The sequence below is a fragment of the Petaurus breviceps genome, unplaced genomic scaffold (assembly GCF_028583685.1).
Source record: "Petaurus breviceps papuanus isolate PSGF00001 unplaced genomic scaffold, PetGlider_PUasm1.0 126, whole genome shotgun sequence".
NCBI classification, from domain to species: domain Eukaryota; kingdom Metazoa; phylum Chordata; class Mammalia; order Diprotodontia; family Petauridae; genus Petaurus; species Petaurus breviceps.
In genome coordinates this window covers 86,831,981-86,857,747 of record NW_027185655.1, presented here as the reverse complement: position 1 = coordinate 86,857,747, position 25,767 = coordinate 86,831,981, and the positions used below count along the sequence as shown (strand labels likewise).

The 25,767-nt window shown below is 37.6% G+C and overlaps 1 long non-coding RNA gene and 1 pseudogene across 2 annotated transcripts; both read right to left on the bottom strand.

Annotated features, from left to right (window-relative positions):
* Positions 1 to 1,674: 1,674 nt before the first annotated feature.
* LOC138171199 (probable ATP-dependent RNA helicase DDX28) lies at positions 1,675 to 5,896 on the bottom strand (annotated as a pseudogene).
* Positions 5,897 to 10,995: 5,099 nt separating this feature from the next.
* On the bottom strand, positions 10,996 to 25,197 carry LOC138168893 (uncharacterized). 2 transcript variants are annotated; one of them, XR_011170230.1, is made up of 2 exons: positions 16,297 to 25,197; positions 10,996 to 11,875 (listed from the first exon to the last, which is right to left on the bottom strand). It is a non-coding gene; the product is annotated as an uncharacterized lncRNA (long non-coding RNA). The 2 variants fall into 2 exon arrangements; XR_011170231.1 differs by having other exon boundaries at positions 24,188 to 25,197.
* Positions 25,198 to 25,767: the final 570 nt, after the last annotated feature.

Here is a 25,767-nt window from a genome sequence, read left to right as displayed (position 1 = left end):
AAAGAAAGAAAGAAAGAAAGAAAGAAAGAAAGAAAGAAAGAAAGAAACTGCTGGGAAAACTGAAAAATAGCATGACAGAAACTAGGCATTAAGCCAATGTCTTACACCATATAACAAAATAAAGTCAAAATAGGTACATGATTTAGATATAAAGATATATATGATACTATAAGCAAACGGGGAGAGCAAGGAATAGTTTACCTATCAGATTTATGGAGAAGAATTCATGGTCAAACAAGAGATAGACAACATTGCAAAACATAAAATGGATAATTTTTATTACATTGAATTGAAAAGGTTTTGTACAAAATCAGTGCAACCAAGATTAGGAGGGAAGCAGAAAACTGGAAAAGAATTTTTACAACCAGTGTCTCTCATAAAAGTCCTCATTTCTAAAATATATAGAGAACTGAGTCAAATTTTTAAGAATACAAGTCATTCTCCAATTGATAAATGATCAAAGGATATGAACAGGCAGTTTTCAGTGGAATGAATTAAAGATATCTATAGTCATATGAAAAAATGCTCAGGTCAGCTAGGAGTCAGGAGGACCTGAGTTCAAATGTGACCTCTGACACATGACACACTTCCTAGCTGTGTGACTTTGGCCAAATCACTTAACCCTAATTGACTTGTCTTCCCCACTCCAAAAAAATGCTCTTAATCACTATTGATTAGAGAAATACAAATCAAAACAACCCTGAGGTACCACATCACACTGACTGGCTAACATGACAAAACAAGAAAATGATAAATGCTAGAGATGTGGGAAAATTGGAACACTAATGCATTGTTGATGGAGTTGTGAACTGATTATAACCATTCTGGAGAACAATTTGGAACGATGCACAAAAATGTGCAAACCAAGGGAATGAATCTGGAATTCAATGTTTTAAAATCAAATGTTATATATATATATATATATATATATATATATACACTATTATCAATATTATTTTACATGTAAATGGGAAATAAGATATACAGGCACTGGGGCATAGAGATCCACCGTGCCCTACTGGAAAGTTTGAGGGGGTATGGGAGAAGATATGAGAGAGAGCAGATTGGAGGAGGGGATATCCAGTGGGATTGCTATTTTGGAGTAGTGTCGGAGAAAAACGGGGAGAAAATTTGTAACTCAAAATCTTGTGGAAATGAACGATGTAAACTAGAAGTTAATAAAGCATTTAATTTTTTAAAATGTGCAAACCCTTTGACCCAGCAATAGCACTTCTAGGTCTGTATCCTAAAGAGATCATACAAGTGGAAAAAGGATCCACATGTACAAAAATATTTATAGCAGCTCTTTTGGTGATGGCAAAGAATTGAAAATTGAAGGGATGCCTATCAGTTGTGGAATGGATGAACAAGTTGTGGTATATTAATGTAATGGAATATTTTTATGCTATAAGAAATGATAAGCAGAAAGACTTCAGAAAAACTTGGAAAGACTTGAATGAACTGATTCTAAGTGAAGTGAGCAGAACCAGGAGAACATGGTACACATGGTACCTAAGACAACTCCAAAAGAGTCATGATGGAAAATGCTGTCCACATCCAGAAAAAGAACTGTGGAGTCTTAATGTAGATGAAAGCATATTATTTGCACTCTCTGTCTCTGTCTTTCTCTCTTGTGTGTTTTTTCTTTCTTGTGGTTTCTCCCATTGATTCTAATTCTTCTTTACAACATGACTAATGTGAAAATAGGTTTAATATGAATGTATATGCTGAGTCTATATCAATTTACACATCATCTTGGGATGGGGGAGGCGAGACATGGGGAGAAAATTTGGAATTCCAAATCTTATGGAAGTGATTCTTGAAAACAAAAAGTAAAGAAATAATTTTTAAAAAATTTCCATCAGTGTCCATTAGGGATATTGACCTATAGTTTTCTTTTTCTATTTTAACTCTTCCTGGTTTATATTTTTGTCACACAAAGATTTTTGTAGGATCCCTTCTTTTGCTTTGTTGTGAATAATTTATATAGTAATAGAATTACCTGTTCTTTGAATGTTTAATAGAATTCATTTATGAATCCATCTAGTCTTGAAGGTTTTTCTTTGGAAGTCCATTTCTGGTTTGTTTGATTTCTTGGAAATTATGTTTTTTAGATTCTCTATTTCTTGTTCTGTTTCTGACTTTTTATTTTTAGTATCTTATATTTTTATAAATTCACTTATTTCATTTAAGTTGTCAAGTTTATTGGCATATAATTGGGTGAAATTTTTTCCAATAGTATCCTTTATATAGTCTGTATTTGTTGTGAATTCTTTATAATTTTTTATCCTAGTAATTTGATTTTTCTTTTTATTCCTTTTAATCAAATTTGTTAATGGTTTTTCTGTTGTTTTCCCCCATGAAAAAGCTACAAATTTTTAAAAATCGAATTATTGTTTTTTTTAAATTTTCATTATCAATCTCTTTGAGTTTTATAATTTCTAATTTGGGGTTTAATTAGGATTTTTTAATTTGTTGATTTTCTAGCATTCTAATTTCGTTCCTAGTTTATGGAAGTGTTTAGAAATATTCTTTTTTTTTTTTTTGCTTTTGTTTTTACCTCATTTCAATGTATTTATCTCATTTTTCAATATGTTCCCTCTATCCCATGAAATGCCATCCTTTTTAACAAAGGAAAAAGAAAAAAAAACAGTTCAGCAAAATTAATCAACACATCACCCAAATCTAACATTCTAAAGGGAGTCCCATACTCAGCCCCCATTATTGCAAAGGAAGGACATGCTCTTATCTTAATTCCACATTAAGTTTAGTTTTATTTTGTTCTTTCCATTCACTGTTTTAGCCACTGCATATATTTTCCTGGTTCTGCTCAGGGAAAAGGGAATAAAGATAAGATAGATTTTATGTGCCAGCCATTGGGTGAAAATCTTTATAAATATTATCTCTTTTGGTCCTCACAACTACCCCGCAAGGTAAACAAAGAGGGACTTGCCCAGTCACACTGCTAGTGTCTGGAGCTGGATTTGAACTCAAGTCTTCCTGATTCCAGGTCCAGCATGCTATCTCTACTGCACATCTCACTGCTGACTTCACTTTGCATCATTTCCTCTGCTTTCTCATGTTACTATATATTCCATTTACATTCATATATCACAATTTGTTTAGCCACCCCTAACAAATAAACATCTAATTTGTTTCCCATTCTTCGCTACTACAAAAATGTTTTGGTGTTTATAAGGCCTTTCTTTTTATGACTGACCTTCTTGGGATATGTATCTAGCAGTAAGATATGGACACTTCAGTTGACTGGGCAATAATCAAGCAAATTATGGTATATAAATCTATCAGATCCTTCTGAGAGGCAGCATGGCATATAGGACAGACCCAGCAGAATAAGGACAGGCCTCAGAGAGGAGTGAGCAGGAGCAGGAGCAGGATTCAAGTTTCTCCCACACAAACTAGCTGTGACCCTGGAGGAATCACAATTTCTTTCAGTACCCAAGGCTACTAGTCACTAAGACCAAAAGATACTAACAGTTAAAGATCTACATTAGTAGGGTTTCCTACACTGATGAAATCACTGGTCTGGAAACTAAGAAATAAAAAAAATATAGCTTAAGGAAAATCTAGAGCAAAGTAAGAACCAGAACCATTTACTTGACTACTGAATGTGGAAGACCAGGATTGACACAGTTGCTCTACTGGCAAAACTTTTTTGTTACAAGAGGGAAGAGCATATAAAGAAATGATTGTGATGCAAAAAAGGACACTAATTACAAACTGGGGGGAAAAAGGATATTTCACCAGGCAAGAAATTCGTATGGCCTGCATAATAATTGATCATGTATCCCATATTAAAAAATTTTGGACATGCCCGCACTATTTAAATAGAGCAGGTGATATTATTGCTGAGGTAGTTTACACTAAATGCAAAACAGTCAAATTAGGATTTATTACACAAAAGTTCACACTATTATGCAGAGCTACACAAAATCCAAAACCAAAGTTTGGTAGCCCTCCTATAGCTACAGACTGGTACTTCACAAGCCCAAAGACTTTTCCTATGCCAATTTAATCCTCCTCTCACTCTGGAGTGGGCTCTTCACATTCTTTGACAACCACAAGTGTCCTTTGTTCAGAGTTATAAATACTCACATTTTCAGCGTCACCGGCTAGCTAACCAGTCAATTCTATGGGGGGCAAAGGCTCTTTGACACAAGTTTTTATGCCTGGGAGGCTTCTCCGCCTCCGAGCAGCCAGCTCAGTCTTCTGAACCAGCTCCACATCCCGATGATGAGTCACAAAGCTAAGCACAGATCCGGGCAGCTGGCTCCCAACTCGGCCCACCCTGCCCGCTCTGTGAATATAGTCCTGCAAAGTTGGCGGAAAGTCGTAATTGATAACCAGATCCACCCTAGTACTGTCCAGGCCCCGGGAAGCGATGTCCGTGCACAGGAGGACGTCCCTGACGCCACTCTGGAAGGCTTGGAAGATGCCCGCCCTCATGCTGGCTGGCATCTGACCCTGAAGCCTCAGGTGCTGGACCTTGTGGTCGTCCAGGATGTAGCCCAGCCAGTTCACGGTGCTGGAGGTGTTGCAGAAGACCAGCACCGCACCAGAAGAGCCAGGCTCGCCTTCCCCATGCTGCTTGAGGGTCTGTATCAGCTCGGTGACCTTCTCACTGCCCTTGAGCCTCAGGAACCTCTGCCTGACATGAGGCATGAGGCAGTGCAGCCTGGGGCTGGTGATGGTGGTGAGGGAGCCCAGGTCCGTGACTTTGCTCAGCAGCTCTCCCACTCCCTCGGGGAACGTGGCGCCCATCAGCACCAGCTGGGCCTTAGGGTTGAAGGGGTCCTCCAGCTCCAACCGGTGTTCGGCCACGGGGCTCTTGGCCAGTATATATTCCACCAGCTCCAGGAAGCTCTCAGGAAGGTGTCCGCTTCGTCCAGCACCACGAAGCAGAGCTGCTCCAGGCTCAGCAGGCGCTGCTTCAGCGCCTTCCACAGGGCCCCCGGCGTGGCCACCAGCATATCGGGGGGGGGGGGGGGGGGGGAGGTCCAGGGAGAGCTGCCGCCGGACGCTGCCCATGCCCCGGCCGCCGCCGATTTCCCGCACGTGCAGCTCCAGGGCCCGGCCCAGCGGCCCCGCCACAGCCCGCACCTGCTCGGCCAGCTCTCAAGAGGGCACCAGCACAAAGGCTCTGGGCGCGGGCAGGAAGGCCACCAGCCTGGGCCGGCTCAGTAGGCGCTGCAGCAGGGGCAGCACATAGCTCAGGGTCTTGCCGCTGCCAGTCTCAGCCGCGCAGAGCAGGTGGCAGCCACGGAGCAGAGGGGGCACCGCTTGTAGCTGCACCCACGTGGGCCGCACCAAGGCAGAAGCGGCCTGCTGCAGGGCCTCCAGCACACGGGGCTGCAGGCCCAGGGCGGCGAAGCCAGCCCCAGCCTCCTGCTCGTGCTCTGCCGCTACCTCGGCCCGGGCTGAGGCCGGCAGCGCGGGCGCCCTGCGGTGCTTGCGCTCGATGGAGAAATGGTCGCCCCGTGAGCGCTGGTGCTTCCAGCTGCGAGAGGCCAGCGGCGCGCGCTCCCAGCGGCCTAGCGTCAGACGCGCCGGCTGGCTGAATTCGGGCCGCCGCGCCGCGATCAGCAGCGGCCTGGGCCGCTGCACCGCCGCCCGCGGCGCGGGCCTGCTTCGGGCCCTGGCCTCGCGCCGCAGCTGCAAAGGCCGCAGGACGCGGATCACAGGCAGTGGCTCCTGGGGCCCTTCCGAGGCCAGGCCCCGGCAGGGCCCACCTGGCCCCAGAAGGAGGAGCACCAACAGGCGCGGTGGAGCCCTGAGAGCCTAGAAATATTCTTTAGAAGCTTTTCCTCCTTAATCTCTCTAATCTTCACTCAGTATCTACTGGTTCTTTCCCTGTGACCTACAGACATACCCACATCTCCCCAATCCTGAAAAATCATTCACCAAACCTTACCATCTCCTCAAGCTATCCTCCTATATCTCTTCTCCCTTTCTTAGACAAACTCCAAGAAAAAAAGTCTCTATTTCTTCTATTTCCTCTCCTCTCACTCACTTCTCAATCCTTTGAAAATGAGTTTCAAACCTTATCGTTCAAATGAAATTGTTCTCTCCAAAATTAGCAATGATTTCAATCACCGTATCTGTTAACCTTTCTAAATTTTCATACTGGACTTCTCTGATATTCTTGACCAAATTCCTCTTGGATATACACTTAGTTCTGGGTTTTTGTGACCCTACTCTCTCCTGGTTCTTCTACCTGCCTGACCATTCCGTCTCAGTTTCCTTTGCTGGCTCATCATCTATATCATGCTCTCTAGTTTTAAGTGCACAAATCTCTTTCCTAGGTCTTCTCTTTTCTCTCTATACTTTCTCACTTGGTGTCCCTATTAACTTCCATGGGTTTCATTACCATCTTTATGTTGATGACTATATACATGACATATATATGAACATAAATGTGTGTATGTATATATGACATCCATACATTCAGCACTAGTCTTCTTTTAGAGACTCTAGTGCCACATTAGTATATCTCATGGGCACTTCAAACTTATCATGTCCAAAACAGAATTCAGCATCTCCCAAACCTTCCCCTATTCTAAATTTCCCTTGTGGGAAAACTATCTTACTTCCAGACTCTCAGATTTGAAACCTTGCTATCATCCTCAATTCCTCACTTTCCATTACCCCAAGTATCTTATCAGTTGCCAAGTTCTGTCAATTCTCACATCTCTCATATCCATTCTTTTTTCACTCTACAATAACAGCCATCATCTTAGTTCAAATCCTCTTCAGTTCTCACCAGGGTTATTCTATTGGCCTCCTAATTGTTCTTCCTGAATCAAATTTCTCTTCACTCCAATTCATCCTCTATTTAGCTACCAAAGTGATTTTCCTGAAACACAGGTCATTCCCCTACTCAACCAACTCCAGTGGCTTTCTATTACTTTTACAATAAACCATAAATTCCTAAATTTGGCTTTTATAGCCATTCACAACCACACCTCAATCTACCTTTCCCATCAACTTTTTTTTTTTTAAAGCAATCAGGGTTAAGTAACTTGCTCAAGATTACACGGCCAGGTGTTTCTGGGTGGGTGCTAAGTGTCTGAGCCTGGGATTCGATCTCCAGGTCTTCTCAACACTGGAGCCGGTGCTCTTACTCTCTGTGCTACCTGGCCACTCCTCCTGTCAACTCTTACATTACTCTCTTTCCTTACCAGCTAAACTGGTCTCCATTACTCATCCCTATACATTTGTACTGGCTGTTCCCAGTGATTGAAATGTATTGTCTTTGAAAAAAAAATCGGCTATTTGTTATTACTTTGATTTATTTTTAGTTTGATTATAGGACTAGGCTCCCTTCTGTAGGAAGAGCTAGCCATACTAACACAGATAAATCTCAAATCTAGGTTACCTATAGATTCAGTGAATAGATAGATTGAGAACTTTATCATTTAGTAGCAGATAATTTAGAAGAATAAAATAATCATAAGATTATAAGGTTTTTCAAAATGTTAAATTTCCCTTTAGAGCAGAAATCAGGGTTGATTAGAGGTTAAATTCACCTGGAAAAAAGTTAGCCACAGGTTAAGCCCCCACTCTTTTTTTTTTTAATCTATGTTAATGTAATGAACTCTTCTAAGGAAGATGGGCGGTGAGGTGGTACCTGCTAACCACTGACCACAAGTTCCTCTTTCCCAGTACACTTTCTGGTTACAAAAGGTACCACCTGGAGGGTAGGACTTCTGGCATAGGATTAAGAAAGTCTGAAAGAAGCTAACTAGTCAGGTAACCTACCTTGTCCAATTGAATTATGTTCAAAACAAATTTCTGTCACTTTTTTATTCCTCTTTTTTGTTATAAAAACCATGTCCATAAATCATTCCTTGTCTTTGACCTCTGAGAAGTCAGGTGACCTGATCCAGTATAGAAATGATAGCTTTGCAAATTAAGTAATAGATGACATGGGTAAATGAACAGTTTCCTTTTATTTCAGATAATCAATTTTAACATCTTCACCTTTACCTCACAGACTCCCTTACTTTCAACCTAAACTTCTCCCTAAAGCCTTTCCTAACTCCCCTAGCTACTAGTTGTCTCCCTTGCAAAACTACCTTCTATCTGGTAAGATAAGAAAGTAAGCATTTATCAAACATCTAGTATATACCAGACACTGTGCTAAGCATCTCACAATATTATCTCATTTGAGCCTCACAACAACCTTGGGAGATAGGTACTATTATTATCCCCATTTTGCAGTTGAAGAAACTGAGGCAGACAGAAGTTAAATGACTTGCTCAGGGTCATATGGCTAGTAAGTATCTGAGATACTTATATTTGAACTCAAATCTTCCTAATTCCAAACCTAGAGCTCTATCCACTGAGCCAGTTAGCTGTTCCCGTTTATTTTTGTATTATTATAGTACATACTTCATATTTACATGTTGCCATTGAAGGCAGAGACTGTTCCATTTTACATCCCTAGCACAGCCTAGCATAAAAAATGTAACACAGCAGGTGCTTAATAAATGCTTGTTGTCTGATAGATCAAGCCAACACTAGCTTAACTATCAGGAAAGCAGCAGGAAAAAAAAAAGATAGAATTCATGAGGTGAAATGCAAGTTGAGTCATCCACATGCCCATGTCACAGAACCCACATACCCCTTGTACAGTTCCATAATTTTGTCTCAAAGTCTGTAGCCACAGCCACAACTAGGAAAGGGCACAAACAGGTTTTGTCCCCCAGGAAATGAATAAAGGGTGTTGACAGCACTCAGAGCTAAGCTTAGCATCTAGTTGGTAAGAATAATCGGTTAAAATAGGAAGCTACCAGATGGTACATTGTATCCCACATGAATTCTTTCCTGATCACCTTACCCTAACCCTGCTTTCATGCTGCTTTCCCTGGGCACATTTTGTGCTAATTTTTCCACATGGAAAAATCACCAATGTGATCTTTGGTAAGAGTATCCACATTAAGAACATTTATTCCGAATCTTCTAATTCACAACCCATATCTCCCCTTTAATGGAAATTAGTCACTGAACTAGTGCCATATGTTATATATTATCCATAGTGTTATATCTTTCAATTTAAGAAGCAACCCTAAATCAAGCTTCAATCTAAACCTAAACCAAGCTTCAATCTAAAGATATTGTGATACACAAGGTGACCTTTGAGTAGCAGTTTAGTAGCAATTTTTCCCCAATTGCATGTAAAAACATTTTTTAACATTCTTTTTTTTAAGTTTTGAGTTCCAAAACTCTCTCTCCTTCCCTCCACCCCTCCCTGAAATGAAAAGCCATCATATAATTTATACAAAATTAATGGTTTGAAGGAATCTTTGGGAAATAAATTGAAAGGATAATTCCATCTCCCCATAGAGCTACACCAGGGAAGCAGCATCAGAATTCTGGAAAGTTAGATTGCCATGAGGGCATGACAAACCTTCAAGGAAATCTATAGGGTCTCTATAGATCATAAAGATCCTAAATAAGGTTGAAAAGAGAAGTTGAAGTATATAAGAACTATATGGCCAGCTGGAAGTGGAGGGGGGGCGGCGTATTTCTCAGAAAAACTCAGCCAAATCCCTTTTTAGTGAAATTTATTTTAATTTGTTTGATTTAGTTTTGTACTGGGGATCTAACCCAGGTACCAGGAGAGCAGTATGAGAGATAAGGAGCAATATTTTCTCTAGCAAGTGGGTTAGCAGCTTGGAGAAGGCGATCTCTAGGGTCAGCTTCTTATTCTGAAATTATCAATGTTACCAAGTTTAGAGAAGTGAGGCCCTTCTGCTCCACCTCTTTCCCCATATCATATCATATGTATATTTGTAACATGTAACTTTAAAGATTTGGTTTTAAATAAACACCCTTGAGGTTGTATATTCAGATAAATGATGGCCATCAAAATACTTACTCTAACAATTTTGTCATTCCCTAAAATGTTTTTGTATCTAACTCTTCTTTGGAACCATCTTCATAACCGGTCTGCGAATCACATACCTAAATCAGAACTGTTACTTTACTTTTTGTTCCTTTATTTTTTTAAATTGTTTTTGGAAAATTCTAATATTAACAAACACCAAATAAAATGAGTACTTCCATAAACACAGTAGAACACAAAAAAGTAGATTGTACACAAAACTGCAAATTTCTATTATGTATAGTTTGGGTTTTTTTTAAGTATATAATAAATTCAACACACAACTCTTAAAGCTACCCTGCTTATCTGTGATTACATCTGACCTTTCAGTTTTCATTTAAAAAATGCTTCACATATTTTTTCACTTTATTTTTCTTGCCTTTTTTGTTTTGTTAGTTTGGGATTTTGTTTGTTTGGTTTGGTTTTTTGCAATACAGCTAATATGTTTTAAATGAATTCACATGTACAATGGGTACCGTTTTACTTGTCTTCTCAATGGATGGGAAACAGGCTGAGAGAGAGGGAAAATTTGGAACTAAAAATTTTGAAAATGCTAAAAAAAATTTTAAACAAAAATGCTTCAATGTTTCTCTTGTATTTCCTTTTTCTTTTCTTTTTTGAGGGCACAATCTTACCCCAACTTACCATTCTCTTCCAAATCATTTAGAGGAAAATGGTGGAGGAAATGTAGGAAAACATGGATCTTACCCTCATAATTTGAATTTTGAATAAATTATAAAATCCAATAAAACAAAAGAGAGTGACAGATTGGAGAAGAAAGCAAAACCCCACAATCTATCACACCTAAAAAAACAATGACATACATAGAATAAAAATGAAGGCCTGGGGGGAAAAAAAACTTACTATGCATCAAGGGAATACAAAAAGTAGGATTTGTAATCATGCTATGAGACAAAGCAAAAACAAAAATCCACGACATAGAGATAAACAATAAAACTACATTAAGCTGAAAGGAACCATAGACAACAAACCATTAGCAATATTAAATTTATATGCTCCAAATGTCTAAGCACTTATATTTACAAAGGAAAAATTCACTGAATTACAAGAAGTCATAGGCAGTAACACAATACATCCTTCTCTATATTTTGGACAAATGAATAGAAAGATAAACAAAGGGGAAAATATAAAATTGAACAAATTTCTGGACAAAACAATGCTAAAAAAAACTTATAACATCTTCTAAATGGAACTGCAAAAGAATAAATCTATTTCTCAGAATTATATGGAAAATTAACAAAAAAGGCACAAAGATATTGCCAATAAATATTAAAAAGGTAGAAGAAAATATATCTTTTACAGACCATATGGCAATAAAAATAGTAATCATTTCAGGAAGCACAATGAAAAGATACACAAAAATGGAGTTAACAATGAAACACCGAATAATAAGTGGTACAAAGAACAAATCATAGAAACAATTAGTAAAAGAAAATTATAATTATGAAACAACATACCAAATTTTTGGGATGCATTTAAAACAGCCCTCAGGAGAAAATTATATTCCTAAGAACATCCATTAACAAAATGTAGAAGAGAGTTAGTGAACTGAATATACATTTTCAAAAATTACAAAACCAACAAATAATCTCAAAATACGCACAAAAAAGGTGATACTGAACATATAGGGAAAATAGTTTGGGAATAAAAAAGAAAAAAACCTTTGTTACAAATATGCATTAGTCAGGCAAAAACAAATTCCCTCATTGGCCATGTCTAGAAATGTATGTCTCAACCTGCAATTTGAGTCTATTTACCTCTGTCAGGAGGTGCACAGGGTATTTCCTCATCGGTCCTTTGAAATTGTGATTAGGTGGGGCGGCCAGGTAGCACAGCGAGTAAGAGCACCCAGGATGACCTGGGGATGGAATCCCGGGCTCAGACACTTGGCACCCACCCAGAAACACCTGGCCGTGTAAACTTGAGGAAGTTACATAACCCCGATTGCTTTAAAAAAAAAAAAAAAAGAAAGAAAGGAATTGTGATTAGGTGTTGATAAGATTTCTGAAAGCCTTTCAAAGCTGTTTGTCTTTACCATGTTGTTATTGCTGTATAAATTCTGAATCTTCCGTTTATGTTCATTTCACTTTGGATCATTTCATAAGAGTTTTCCCAGGTTACTCTGAAACAAACTCTTTCATAATTTCTTATGGCACAACAGAATTCCATTATATTCAGTATCATTATTTTATTTTCACACCTTGTGTTGATCACTTTGATCACCACTGCCATCTTTTTATTTATTACCAGATGAGATTCTAAATGATCTGGGGCTATTTCTACAATTTAAATTCACTCTTAAAGGATGAAGATTTATCATTCCATTTTAATAGAGGTATGTTGGATTTTTTTATAAGCCATCTGCCTACCATTTCATATTCTTCAACATAGAATTGGCTGCTAAACATAAAATGAAGACTTAGAGTTGGCAAGGAAACCTGGAAAGGAAAGGCAGAAAAATGAAGCAAATGGAACAGGCTCACAGGGTTCAGCAACAGAATATGATACCAGCAAAGTTTAAGAGATTTTGCTTAAGTTAAAATTCTTGATATAGGTTTATAACTGTTATTTTAAAACCTTAGTCAATTTTATCGGAGTCTCACTGCACTGTTCTCTTCCCAAATGTGCTCATCTGACTTGGACTGGCAACCTTCCAATTGGTGAAAAGTTGCAGAATTGTTAATTTTGTCAGGGTAAGGCGATTTCTCTTCATAGAAGATTTCAATTTTTACTGAGGGTAAGTAAATCCAGCAGTTCTATCCTTCCCAAATATTGCTTCATGATGAATAATTAGTTGGAATTATTCAAAAGTCTTTTTGTATTTTCTCTTTATCTGTCTTTGAAACTGTACCAGATGGTTGTAGCGCGCACACTCACACACACATACACTAAATACATTGACATGAAAAGGTGCCTGGGAGACTAACGATGTTGCCAGTGCAATTGATTTCATTAATCAATATCAATTAGCACTGATTGAGAATTAATTGGTGAGCTTGTCTTTACCATGTTGTTATTGCTGTATAAATTCTTCTCCCGATTATGTTCATTTCACTTTGGATCATTTCATAAAAGTCTTCCTTACCTATCTTACCCTACCTCTGAAACTGACTCATATTTTCTTGAGGCACAATAGAATTCCATTATATTCAGTTTCATTATTTTATTTTCACACCTTGTTTTGATCTCTTTGATCACCACTGCCAACTTATTTCTCCTCATTTCTTATAGATGCCATGCCCAGAGAGGTAAAAGAACTATGCTTATCCCACATCTTTCATTCCCATCATGTAGACTAAGAACAGAGCATTAATTCAAACACTTATTAAAGATGAGTTTAAATTTGGCCTCAAACATTTACTAGTTGTATGACACTGAGCAAGTTAACCTGTTTGCCTCAGTTTTCTCATCTATAATATGGGAATAAAGATAATTCCTACCTCTCCCAGAGTTGTTGTGAGGATCAAATGAGATAATTGCAATGCACTTAGAACAGATTCTTGCACATAGTTAAGTACTATACATATATATACATATATATATATTCGCTATTATTTTTACCATGTGCAGAGAACTCTGGGTAGATGCTGGGGGAGTTACAAATTAGATAAAAAGCACTCTCAGTGTCCTTATGGACTATAGTCACAATATTTTATAAGTGATTAAAAATTTCTAAATCAAATTTAAGGGAAAAGCTTAATGTCAACAGTGTGTACACATGTGTATATGTGAAGAAAGACTTCCTGTAGCTGTTGTCATTTGGGCTTTAAATAATGAGCAAGAATTCAACTTGTAAAGATGGTTACTAGTCTATATTAGGAAAGTACTATAGACTAATATACATAAATTTCAACAGAGAATTTCAGTCTTTTTGTCATATTCTTATGGACAGAATAGACAGATGTGGGTTGGATAATAATTCATTGTCTTCAGAACAAATTGAATGACTGGACACAAAGAGCAGTAATTATTGATTGATGTAGAGCTAGATAGCAGCCTTGAGGAACTGCCACAGGGCTTAATCCTTGGCCCTACCCCCTACTCTGTTCACATTTTCCATTAGTGATTTGCATGAACTTATAAATGCCATGCTTATCGAATTTTCAGATGCATTCAGGAAGGAATTCCACCCATATTGGGTGACAGAATCAGGATAGTTAAAAAATATCTCAAGAGACTAGAATGTTGGGCCAAATATAAGATGGTCATAGATGTGGAACTAGAAAAAACTTCAATGGTTATCTAATTCAATCTCTTCATTTTCCAGTTGAGGAAACTGAGGCCCAGAGAAGAAAAATGACTTAATATAACACAGAGATAAGTCCAGGATTTGAACCCAGACCTTCTGACTCCAGATCCATTACTCTTTTCTACCATAACCCACTACTAAGCTGAAAGCTAACAAGGATAAACGTAAAATCCTGACTACTTCTGTACTTTGATAGCCCTTTGATTTCATTGATGTGGGTATTCCTTCTAACATGTCTTCTTAGTCTATGATTTTTATGTTCTCTGTTAAACCCTCCACAAGGATCTATCTGCCCAATATTTGGATCAGCCTTCCTTTAGAATGAGGGTTCTTGGGGCGGCTAGGTGGTGTAGTGAGTAGAGCACTGGCCCTGGAGTCGGGAAGACCCAGGATTGGTTCCGGTCTCAGAAACTTAACACCCACACACACACACAAAACTGGCCATGTAACCTTGGGCAAGTTACTTTATCCCAATTGCTTTAAAAAAAAGAAAAAGAAAAAAGAATGAGGGTTCTTAACCTGAGATCTATGAACTTGTCCTAAAAATGATAGATTGAAATGCTGGAGAAGATGTGGAGAAATTGGAACACTAATACATTGTTGGTGGAGTTGCGAACTGATCCAACCATTCCAGAAAACAATTTGGAAGTATGCCCAAAGGACTATGAAAATGTGCATACCTTTGACCTAGCAATACCACTTCTAGGGCTGTATCCCAAAGAGATCATACAAGTGGGAAAAGTACCCACACGTACAAAAATATTTATAACAATTCTTTTTGTGGCAAAGAATTGGAAATCAAGGAGATATCCATCAACTGGGGAATGGCTAAACAAGTTCTGGTATATGAATGTAATGGAATACTATTGTGCTGTAAGAAATGAGGAGCAGACAGACTTCATAACCTGAAGAGACTTATATAAACTGATGATGAGTGAGGGGAGCAGAACCCTTATTGTACAAGATTACAGACACATCATATCTGTAATAACTAACTTTGATAGACTGGACTCCTCTCAGCAATGCAAGGCTATAATCCTTCTTTACAACTTGCCTAATGTTTAATGTGAAGGTATTTGTAGAACCTATATCGAACTGCCTGCCACCATGGTGGGGATGGGGGATAAGGAGTAGGAGAAAATTTGGAACTCAAAAGCTTGTGGAATTGAATGTTGCAAACTAAAAATAAATAAAATAATTTTATTAAATTAAAAAAAAAGAAAGGGGTGGCCAGGTAGCACAGCAAGTAAAAGCACCGGCTCCAGTGTTGAGAAGACCTGGAGATCGAATCCTGGGCTCAGACACTTAGCATCCACCCAGAAACACCTGGCTGTGTAACCTTGAGCAAGTTACTTAACCCCAATTGCTTTAGGGGCAGCCAGGTGGCTCAGCGAGTAAGAGCACTGGCTCCAGTGTCGGGATGACTTGGATCAAATCCGGGCTCAGGTACTCAGCACCACACCCAGAAATAACTGGCCTGTAACCTTGAGCAAGTTACTTAACCCCGATTGCTTTAAAAAAAACAAAAACAATATCCTTGTAACAAATCTGTGAAATAAAGTAAAACAAATTTCCACATTTAAAAAAAATGGATTTTTTTTTTTTTTTTGCTTTTTGGTGGGCAATTGGGGTTAAATAATTTGCCCAAGGTTACACGGCAAGTTATGTGTGGGTGTTAAGTGTCTGAGGCTGGAACTGAACTCGGGTCCTCCTGACTCCAGCACCGGCACTTTACTCACTGCACCACCTAGCTGCCCCCCCCAAAATGACAGATTATAAATAACTTAATTTCAAAATAATTAATTTCCTATATAATCCTAAGTGTTTTCTTTTATGTATTTTAAAACATTCTGAAAAGGGGTCCATAGGCATCACCAGACTGCCAAAGAGGTTCATAACAAAATAGTATCTTGATATCACATTCATTCAAATGTAGCACAGACTGTTCAGTGATTATCTCTCACTCTTCCTACATGACTAGCCTACCTCCTCTTCCAGTTATACACCACTTTCATAGGCTTATATGATTACAAATTTGGAGCTGAACTTTTAATATTTTATACCATTTGGGGGTGTAATTTGGTTAGTAATAAAATGTGGCCACTTTATATCCACCTACCATGAATTCTTCCATTTTCCTTTGGGCTATCTTCAATTTTATGTCAGCATAAAGAATAGTGATTTTTTTTTAAAAGATGGGTCTCTCTACCTTGGCCTTCAAGAGAAGAAAAAAATTAATCTTTTCTTTGCAGAGACAGGAAAAATGGATGTGGAACATTGAATATACTTTGATGGTTAGTTTCACTGGATTTTTTAATATAGGCAAGAGGAAATCATGGAAGGTTTTTGAGCAGGACACTGCCATGACAATGTTTTAGGAATACCAATCTGGCAACACTGAATAGAAGAGATATGAAAGCTACTTTATGTCTGTTATGTAAGAAGTCATGGTAACGATAGACATGCCATGATGAAGGCTTACACTAGAAGGGTGTCAGTGAAAATGGAAGGGCAAGGACAGTTGAAAAGTAATGTGAGGGGCAGCTAGGTGGCGCAGTAAGAGCGCGGACCCTGGAGTTGGGAGGACCTGGGATCAGTTCTGGCCTCAGATACTTAACACCCACACAAACAAACTGGCCGTGTAACCTTGGGCAAGTTACTTAACCCCAAATGCTTTAGAAAAAATAAAAAGAAAACTAATGTGAGAGACTAATCAACATGATTTGGTAACTGGTAAGATCTGGTAGGGAGAGGGAGCATTTTTAATGATTCCTAAATTTTCAAGCCAGGGTGTCAGAAAAAATGTGTACTCCCACCAGAAACTGAAAATCATGAGGGGGAGACTAGGGGAAGGAGGTCTGGGAGGATAATGAGTTTGGCTTTAGACATGAAGTCACAGAACCCTGAAGCTGAGCCTAGAAATTGTTTTGATCCAATATCTTCATTTTAAAGGGCAGCAGGTAAGACACAAAGAGGCAGACTTCATAAAGAGAGCTCCTGCAGCTGTGCAGTAATAGGACTAGAATATGACCAGGTCTTCTTATGCAAAATCAGGTGCTCCTTCTCTGTTATGCCACCTCCCTTTACTTCCACTATGTTGGGATTAAAATTTAGGTAAGGCCACAGATCAGGAATGTAATAATACGATTTCTCCAAAAAATAACAAATTTGAAGAATACAGAGAAAGAGGGGAAGATTTATATGAGCTCATACAAAGTAAAGTAAGCAGAGCCAAGAATACAATACAGGCAATAATTACAAAAATATAAATAAAAAATAAAATTAACCTGAATATTCTACAATTATAATGGCCAAGCTTGAAAATAGGGAAGAGATAAGAAATATATCTCCTTTCCCTTTTTTTAGCCACAAGGGTCTATGAGTAAAGAATAATGCAAATTCTTTCATACTTGGGTGATAGCTCAATTGATTTTTACCTTTTCTTTTTCATTCTTTGCTACATGGAAATAGTTTCCCCTCATTAGAAGTCTTGAAACAAAAGCTGAATGATTTCTTGCTGTGTTATTTTAAGGTCTGGAATTCCCCTCGCTGGGGAACCCTGTACCTCCCCCATAACCATGGGATGATGTTCTTGATACCAAAGAGGACAAGGAGCTCCAGATTAATAAGTTTAATCAATCATTATAATTACTTATAAAATAGGGGCAATCTGGAGTCAGACAGTTCAGTGGATCCATGCCAAAGGACCCCCAAAATTCCCTTGTAATTATAAAAATATAGACAAAGGGAGGAGGAGCTAGAGAGTATGTCGCTACTGATTGGTGTATACTTTTGGTATTCTGCTTAGTAATGAGCTTGGGCAGTAAGCTAATGTTATGACCAAATAAAAGTTTGTGTATTGATCATGTACCCATCACATGTGGGTCACAATATTCTTGTTATGGCTTTCATAGGTAAATTGTATATAAGTTTTAATTCAGTATCTAAGTTATGATTTTTAACATGTCACCATGTTTAGGCTTTCACCTTATTACAGTATTTTATGGCTTTTCTCCAATCAGGATCCCACAGATATTAACAAGAAAAATCTTGTTAAATTAAAGACTAAACAAGAAGGTATTTAAGGTCCTGTACAACTACGTGATTTTTATGAAGACACCAATCTAGACATGTACTTCAGAGGGCTATAGAACAAATGATGGTATCAGGTCTGAGGGTGAAGAGTGTTAGTTATTAGGGATAATCAGGGAGGGCTTTATGGAAGAGAAGACACTTGAAATGGGCTTTAAAGAATGGTATGGTACTTCATGTGGTTTTGGCTTTCATTCCATTGTTTTTTCTAGAGGGTAGGAAGCACTGAAAACACAAATGAAATTAACAGTTAAATATGAACCCTTCAAGAAGACAAAATTTGGAAAAGAAAAGAAGTGAATAATTAATTGCAGACCAGAAATCCAAACCATGCTTATTTCACAGTATTCCTCCTTGCCTGGTTCCAGCATTAAAAACACAAAAGACCCAGTTCCTTGGAGATCTACACTGATAGTTTAGTACAGAGACAATCACTTTGGTAACAAAGTCCAAAACAGTTATCAAATATGATTCAGAAAAGGATCTCACTAAGAGTTCTGCTAGGCATGATATAAATTGTTAACAGAGTCCCAAAATGATGGCAATGAGCCAGTCAACTTTAAACTTTTCAACACCCACTTGAATATAGGGAGTTTTTATACTTTAAAAATTATTTTTGTAGTTTGTAATAGCAGAATTTCAGCTCACATATTTCCTGGCAGTTACTAATTCGCTGAGTTCAAGGCCCTCCAGCTTTCCTTCTGGGCTACATGGCTCTAACTCCAGAAACTACAGTCATTACTAAATGGTTTTTTAATGGGATTCTGAGTCCAAATGAGCAGTTTACAGAATGAGGCAGATTTTAACCATTGTCAGGGGCTGGGGATGGGGAAAATGGCAAGGTTCATTCAATTCAATAAGCATTTGCTAAGGGACCTCTGATTTGTCAAGTACAGTGCAAGGCACTGAAGTTACAAAGACAAAAAGAAAGCAGCCCCTTACCCTTGAGGAGTTTACATTCTCAATAATTACCCAAGACAGCAAAATGAAACATCCAATGAGGGGTGGCAATTACACATTTCAATATTATAAAAGTAGATTTTTCCTGAAAAGCACAAATAATATCAAAGTATGGGACTAGGAGGCAGGGCAGGGGAAGGTCATTTTTAAAGTTAGACTCCAAGAGAGAGAAAGGATTAGGTAGCAAGGACAATAGGAAAATATCTTAATCAAAAACTTATCTTTAAATTGCAAAAATAAACACTGAAAGAAAAGGTAGGATTGTGTCTGTGCAACTGGCGGACATTTACGAATCACTGAATGGAACCTGACAATGACAAGGACAATAGACCTATGGTCTATGCTAAGACCTCGGAAAAATCTATACATACACATTTAGGTATATCACACACAAATATATAGATATAAATTTTGTGGTCACATTTCAACAATGGAAGCCCAGGGATCTGGCAAGAATCTACTTTACTTGATCAATGTAGACACACCAGAATTCTATGAGTTTTCAGTGCCTTCAGAGACCTATTGATACAAACCCCTCATTTTATAGATGAAGAAACTGAGGCACAAAAAGGAAAATTTTTTTCCCGAAGTTATATGGGTTGTAATAATCAGAGTTAAGACTCAAATTCAAATCTTCTGTCTCCAAATTCAGTGTTTTTAGAGAGGCATCTGGATGTAATGAATGAATTAAAAAGCATTTAAGCGCCATGTGCAAAGTACTGTGATAAGCACTGGGCATACAAATAGAAGAGCAAAACAGTCCCTGCATGGAAGGAGCTCATATTCTAATAATAATAATAAAGTGAAAACAACATAAATAGATTTCATCAGCAAGTCGAACAGAAAGGTCCAGTGATCAACATGGTGAAGCAAAGTACATGGCAATGTGTCTTCTTAAATGTCATTTTAATCGATAAAACCATATCCATTCCTAATAAGGGATCATGATTAGATAATGCCAAGGACTCTGGTGATGAAAACAATCTCATCTAAGTCCTTAGCAGCTTTGGCTGCTGAGGAGGTGAGGGCAGTTGCATCTGCAGAGGAAGTTTCCAGATGAATTTCCACAAGGTCTACAAGAGTTGGCTAAAAGCAAGGCCAGTCTGAACTTGGATTAGGGAGGGGAGCATGGGGAGTCCTATTCCAGAGGCTCTCGGGCTTAAAAATCACTGATTTTAATCAAGAGGCTTGGGTTCAAATCCTTCCTCATTACATGTATGACCATGAGCAATAATTTAAACTATTATGGAATGGTTTCTTCATCTGTAAAAGTGAGATTTTAAAACTTGCAACACTGTGAGGAAAACTCTGTAAACCATAAAGCACCATAGAAATGTGAGCTACCACTATTCAGAAATGAATTTGAAAATGGAATGAACAAGAAGGCAAAGAAGTTTCCAGGTTATATCAGATGGACTAACATGACAAACAGGAAAATAATAAATGGTGGAGAAGTTGGGAAAATTGGAACACTAATGCATTGTTAGTACACTGATCCAACCATTCTGAAGAACAACTTAGAACTATGTTCAAAGGGCTATAAAACTGTGCATACTCTTTGATCCAGCAATACCACTACTAGGTCTGTATCCCAAAGAGATCATTAAAAAAGGGAAAAGGACCTACATGTACAAATATATTTATAGCAGTTCCTTTTGTGGTGTCAAAGAACTGGAAATTGACTGGATGCTCATCAACTGAGGAACAGCTGAATAAGTTGTGGTATATGAATGTAATAGAACACGAAAGAATGAGCAGATGAGCTTCAGAAAAACCTGAAAAGACTTGGATGAACCAGTGCTGAATGGAGTGAGCAGAACCATGAGAACACCGCACATTGCAAAAGCCACATTATGCAATGACCAACTTTGTTAGACTCTGAGCAATACAATGATGTATGGACCCTGAGAATTGTGATGTGTGTGTCAGACTCATGATGGAAAATGTTATCCATTTAGATAAATAGATAAAGAACTATGAAGTCTGAATGCAAATCGAAGCATACTATATTCTCTTTTGTTGTTCTTTTTTGTTTTTTTCTTTCTCTTGATTTTTCCCTTTTGTTTAAATTTTTCTTTCACAACGTGACTAATGTGGAAATATGTTGAATATGATCATACATGTATAGCCTTTATCAGATTGCATGCTATCTTGGGGAGGAGGAAAAGGAGGGAAGGGGGAAAAATTTAGAACTCAAAATCTTATAAAGGTGAATGTTGAGGGGTGGCTAGGTGGTGCAGTGAACAGAGCATGAGCCCTGGACTCAGGAGGATCTGAGTTCAAATCTGGCCTCAGACACTTCACGCTTACTAGCCCTGTGACCTTGGGCAAGTCACTTAACCCCAACTGCCCTCCAAAAAGCAAAAAAAAAAAAAAAAAGTGAATGTTGAAAACGAAATATAAATTAATTTTTTTAAGTTCCATGTTAGAGATGATGAGAAAAGAAATCCTAGAGAGAAGATGGCAGAGTAGGTCAGAAAATTCCAAGCTCTCAAGATTTTCCCCCACAAGAATTAAAATAGCACCTTAGGGTGAACAAAGTGTGGGTGGAGATAAATAAATAAGAACAGGGGCATAATAGGTTCCTCCTGGGACAATTTGAGAAGATTAGAAGAAAATCCCAGGATGAGATTTGGTCCCTGTGAAGAGGAAACATCTCCCAGCTAGGTTCCACTTTAAGAGCAAGCAGCAGGCCTCTGTGATTACAAATAATTAAGCTATTGCCACACCAAAAAAAATGCACAGGCAAAAGAGAAAGAATCCAACTATAGAAAAGCTATTATGGGAAAAGAGATAACCAGGATTCATCTTCAGAGGAGGATACTGAAGTAAAGAAACTCCCAAATGGTCACTTGCCCAAAAAAAGAATTCATACATCTTAAAAAAGACTTTAAAAATCAAATGACAGAGATGGAGGAAAAACTAAAAAAGAAAATAAGAATAATCCAAGAAAAACAAGAAGGGTATGAAAGGAAAGTCAACCAATTAGAAAAGGATATCTTTTTGTCTTATCTTAAGGAATAAAATGACACCCTGAAAATTAGAATTGGGCAAAGTAAAACTAGTGAAATTATAACACATAAAGAAATGATTAAACAAAATATGAATAATGAAAAAATAGAAGAGAAAGTAAAACATCTTATAAGAAAAACAACAGATTTGGAGAACAGATCAAGAAGAGAAAAAATAAAAATAATTTAACTAACTGAAAGCTACAATCAAAAAAATAATCTTGATACAATATTACAATAAATAATCAAAGAAAATTGTTTTGAAGCATTACAACAGGGGGGAAAGTAGAAATAGAAAAAATCCATCAATCACCACTTAAGAGATCCTATGAGGAAAACTCATAGGAATATCAGCCAAATTCTGAAACCCTAAGCTCAAGGAAAAAATATTAAAAGTATCAAGATTAAAACAATTTAAATATGATGGTGCCACAATTAGAATTACACAAGACCTAGAAGCAGAGACATTAAAGGACTGCAGGTCTTGGAACACAACACATCGAAGAGCAAAAGAACTGGGGCTCTGGTCAAAAATATCATACCCTGCAAAGTTAAGTATTACCCTGAATGAAAAAAAAATGGACATTTGATAAACTCTCAGACTTTCAAGACTTTGTTTAAAAAATTCCTGAATATAATATCTGACATACAAGAACCAATAAAAATGTAAAGTACATAACAAAGACTGATTATAAGGGATCCATAAAAACAGACTGTTTACTTTTTATATATGTAAAATGTGTATCTAATATTCTCATTAATAATTGGGTAGTTCATAAGAAAGATGGGATATGCCTAAATATGATATGAATTTACAAAGTAAAACCATTTAAGAACAGATTAAAAGAGCAATTATTTTATACAAATGAGGTACAAGAGAAAGAACTGATACAGCGGAATTAGATTGGGAGGGGGAGGGCTTGTAGTTCTGGTAACCTACTTTCATCCAGAATGGGTTCAAGAGAGAACAACACGTACATACTTAGAAGAGCATAAAAGTCTTCTAAATTAAGAAGAAATAAAAAGGTGGGGACAAAGGGAGGAGGGAGAGGATAAGGGAGGGATATTTAGAGGGGAGGGTGAATGAATAGGTAAATAGGGGTACAGAAGGATATTTTAGATTTATGGGAATGAGAGGAGAGAGGAGGGATCCTTGCAGGGGTATAGGCAAGTCAAAGGAGGGCAAGGTAGTGGGTAAAAGTAAAGTAGAGAAGGCAGGAGGGATAAGAAACAAGAGATATAGTGCACCTACATAAAAACAAAGATCAGGAGTAGAATAGGTTTGGGAAAACATATGTGTATGTATATCTCTACCAAAGGAGAAACATATCTGAACTTTATTGTAGCTTTCTGGAGGTATGGGGGAGGGTATGTATATATTTATACCTATAGAGAAACATATCTAAATTTATTATGGCCTTCGGGGGGAGGAGTTAGGGGAGGGAAAAAAAGAACAAAGTAAAAAAGTATACAGCAGAGAACAAAAGAACACTCACAAAGAAGCAAAGATGGATAATTCTTAACACAAGTATTATTTATCATATAGGCTTTCTTGAAATGAAATACTTATTGCTACATATTTTGAATCCTCTCATGTTTCTATCACTTTTTCTTTCTAACTTTGTATTTAGGTTCCAATATTTAAGTTTGTGATTAAAAAAAGAAAAAAAAATAAATCCTGATATTTTTGTTACTCAGAAGTCTAGAAATAAGCATAATTCTTAAGCCAAGCACATAGGCTAAACTTCAAATGCACATTCAAATATAGCTAATTTAGAAAAAAGTGGAATGTGTGATAAAATGTGTATACACATATGTAAATAGCATGTAACATGTACATGTATGTATAAATATATAAACATAAATATTCCTTATCTGAGGAAAAGTCAGGAAAATACTTCGGTCATGAATTTTGAGCTTGGTCCTTATCTCTGGAAAAGAACAAACCTCTTTCCCAAGTCTTCTTTTTGGCCAGACATGGATTTCTGGGAATCTTCAGGCTTCTGCAGGAATGCTGTAAAGTAGGCATGCTGCCATGATTAAGAGCTGGACTCTTTATTCTGCTATGAGAAAGTCCTGCTGCTAGCTGTCAAGGAGTGCTTCATGTTCCAGGTTGTGCTAAATCAGCCCCTCCCAGAGTCAGGCCTCTGCATCTGAATTTAGTTCCTTAGAGATTATCTTACTAAATAAAGTAAAACTAGCAAGTTGGCCAGCAAGGTACTGAGACAAAAGGCTATGAACAGGTAAGATTAAATAAGAACAGAAGAAAGGAAGCATAAAATGGCATTTGCTTTCTGTAAATTAAATAAGTAAGGAAATGACTCTCACACACTGAACTGATTATTTTTAAAGCCAGTATTCTGTCCAGAAATTTAATTTTGACGTTGCTATGTTCCCAGAAATGCTACAGAATAAAACATAATTAAGCTGGGACTAAAACAAAGATAGACTAGAGAAATTTCAGAAAGGAACTATGTTTCATTGTAACTTTCCCTTCCTAATGAAAAGGAAAGCAATTTTAAAACATTCTGATCCTGTTTTCCTGCTTCATCCATGGCCTGGAAATGACTTAGCCTTCTTGAAGTCTAAGGTCAGCAAAGCTCAAGCTTGAGCAGGTTCACACTAGAAGGATAAAATTAATATAAGGTCATGAATCAAAAAATAAAACTCTGGAAGAGACAGAAAGGGAGGATAAACAATGAAAAAAGGACAGTAAGGGATGACCTGGGGATCAAATCCAGTAAGAAATCTTTTAAAGGGTAAGACAAATGAAATTTAAAGAATGAAGAATACAAACTGAGGTGAGAGGAAGTGAGAATCTATTTGACTATTTAATTGAAAGAAACTAAGAGAATAATTAAATAAATTAAAGATAAAAGCAAGAAAAACAAACTAATAACAAATTTCAAAACCAAAGAAAGAGGTAACAAATGGGGGGGGGGGAGAGGAAATTTTTGAGGGTGAGGGGCAAGGAACCAGTGGGAATAAGAATAAAGATTCCAAGGGGTGGCTAGGTGGTGCAGTGAATAGAGCACCGACCCTGGAGTCAGGAACCTGGGTTCAGATCCGGCCTCAGACACTTAACACAAAAACTAGCCATGTGGCCTTGGGCAAGTCACTTAACTCCAATTGTCCTCCAAAAAGCAAAAAAAAAAAAAAAAAAGAATAAAGATTCCATCTTAAAAAAAACTAAAATAACTGAAGATGCATATGGTTCTGAGTTTGCAGCAGGAGAGGGGGGGAAACTCATAACTTGGAAAATACACAATATTAAATATAAATGAAGAAAAATATAAACCTCTCATACCTTAAAATTTTAATAGATTAAACAATCCAGTAAAGACAAAAAGAGTAATTGATTATACTACATAAGAAGACAAAACTGTACACTCAGTTGCTTTCAAGAAACACATTTTTTAAAAAGACATGTAATAAAAATGAGGGTTTAGGAAAAAAAATGTCCTATGTATTAAGTGATTGTAAAAAAAAAGGCAATGGGGCGGCCAGGTAGCACAGCAAGTAAGAGC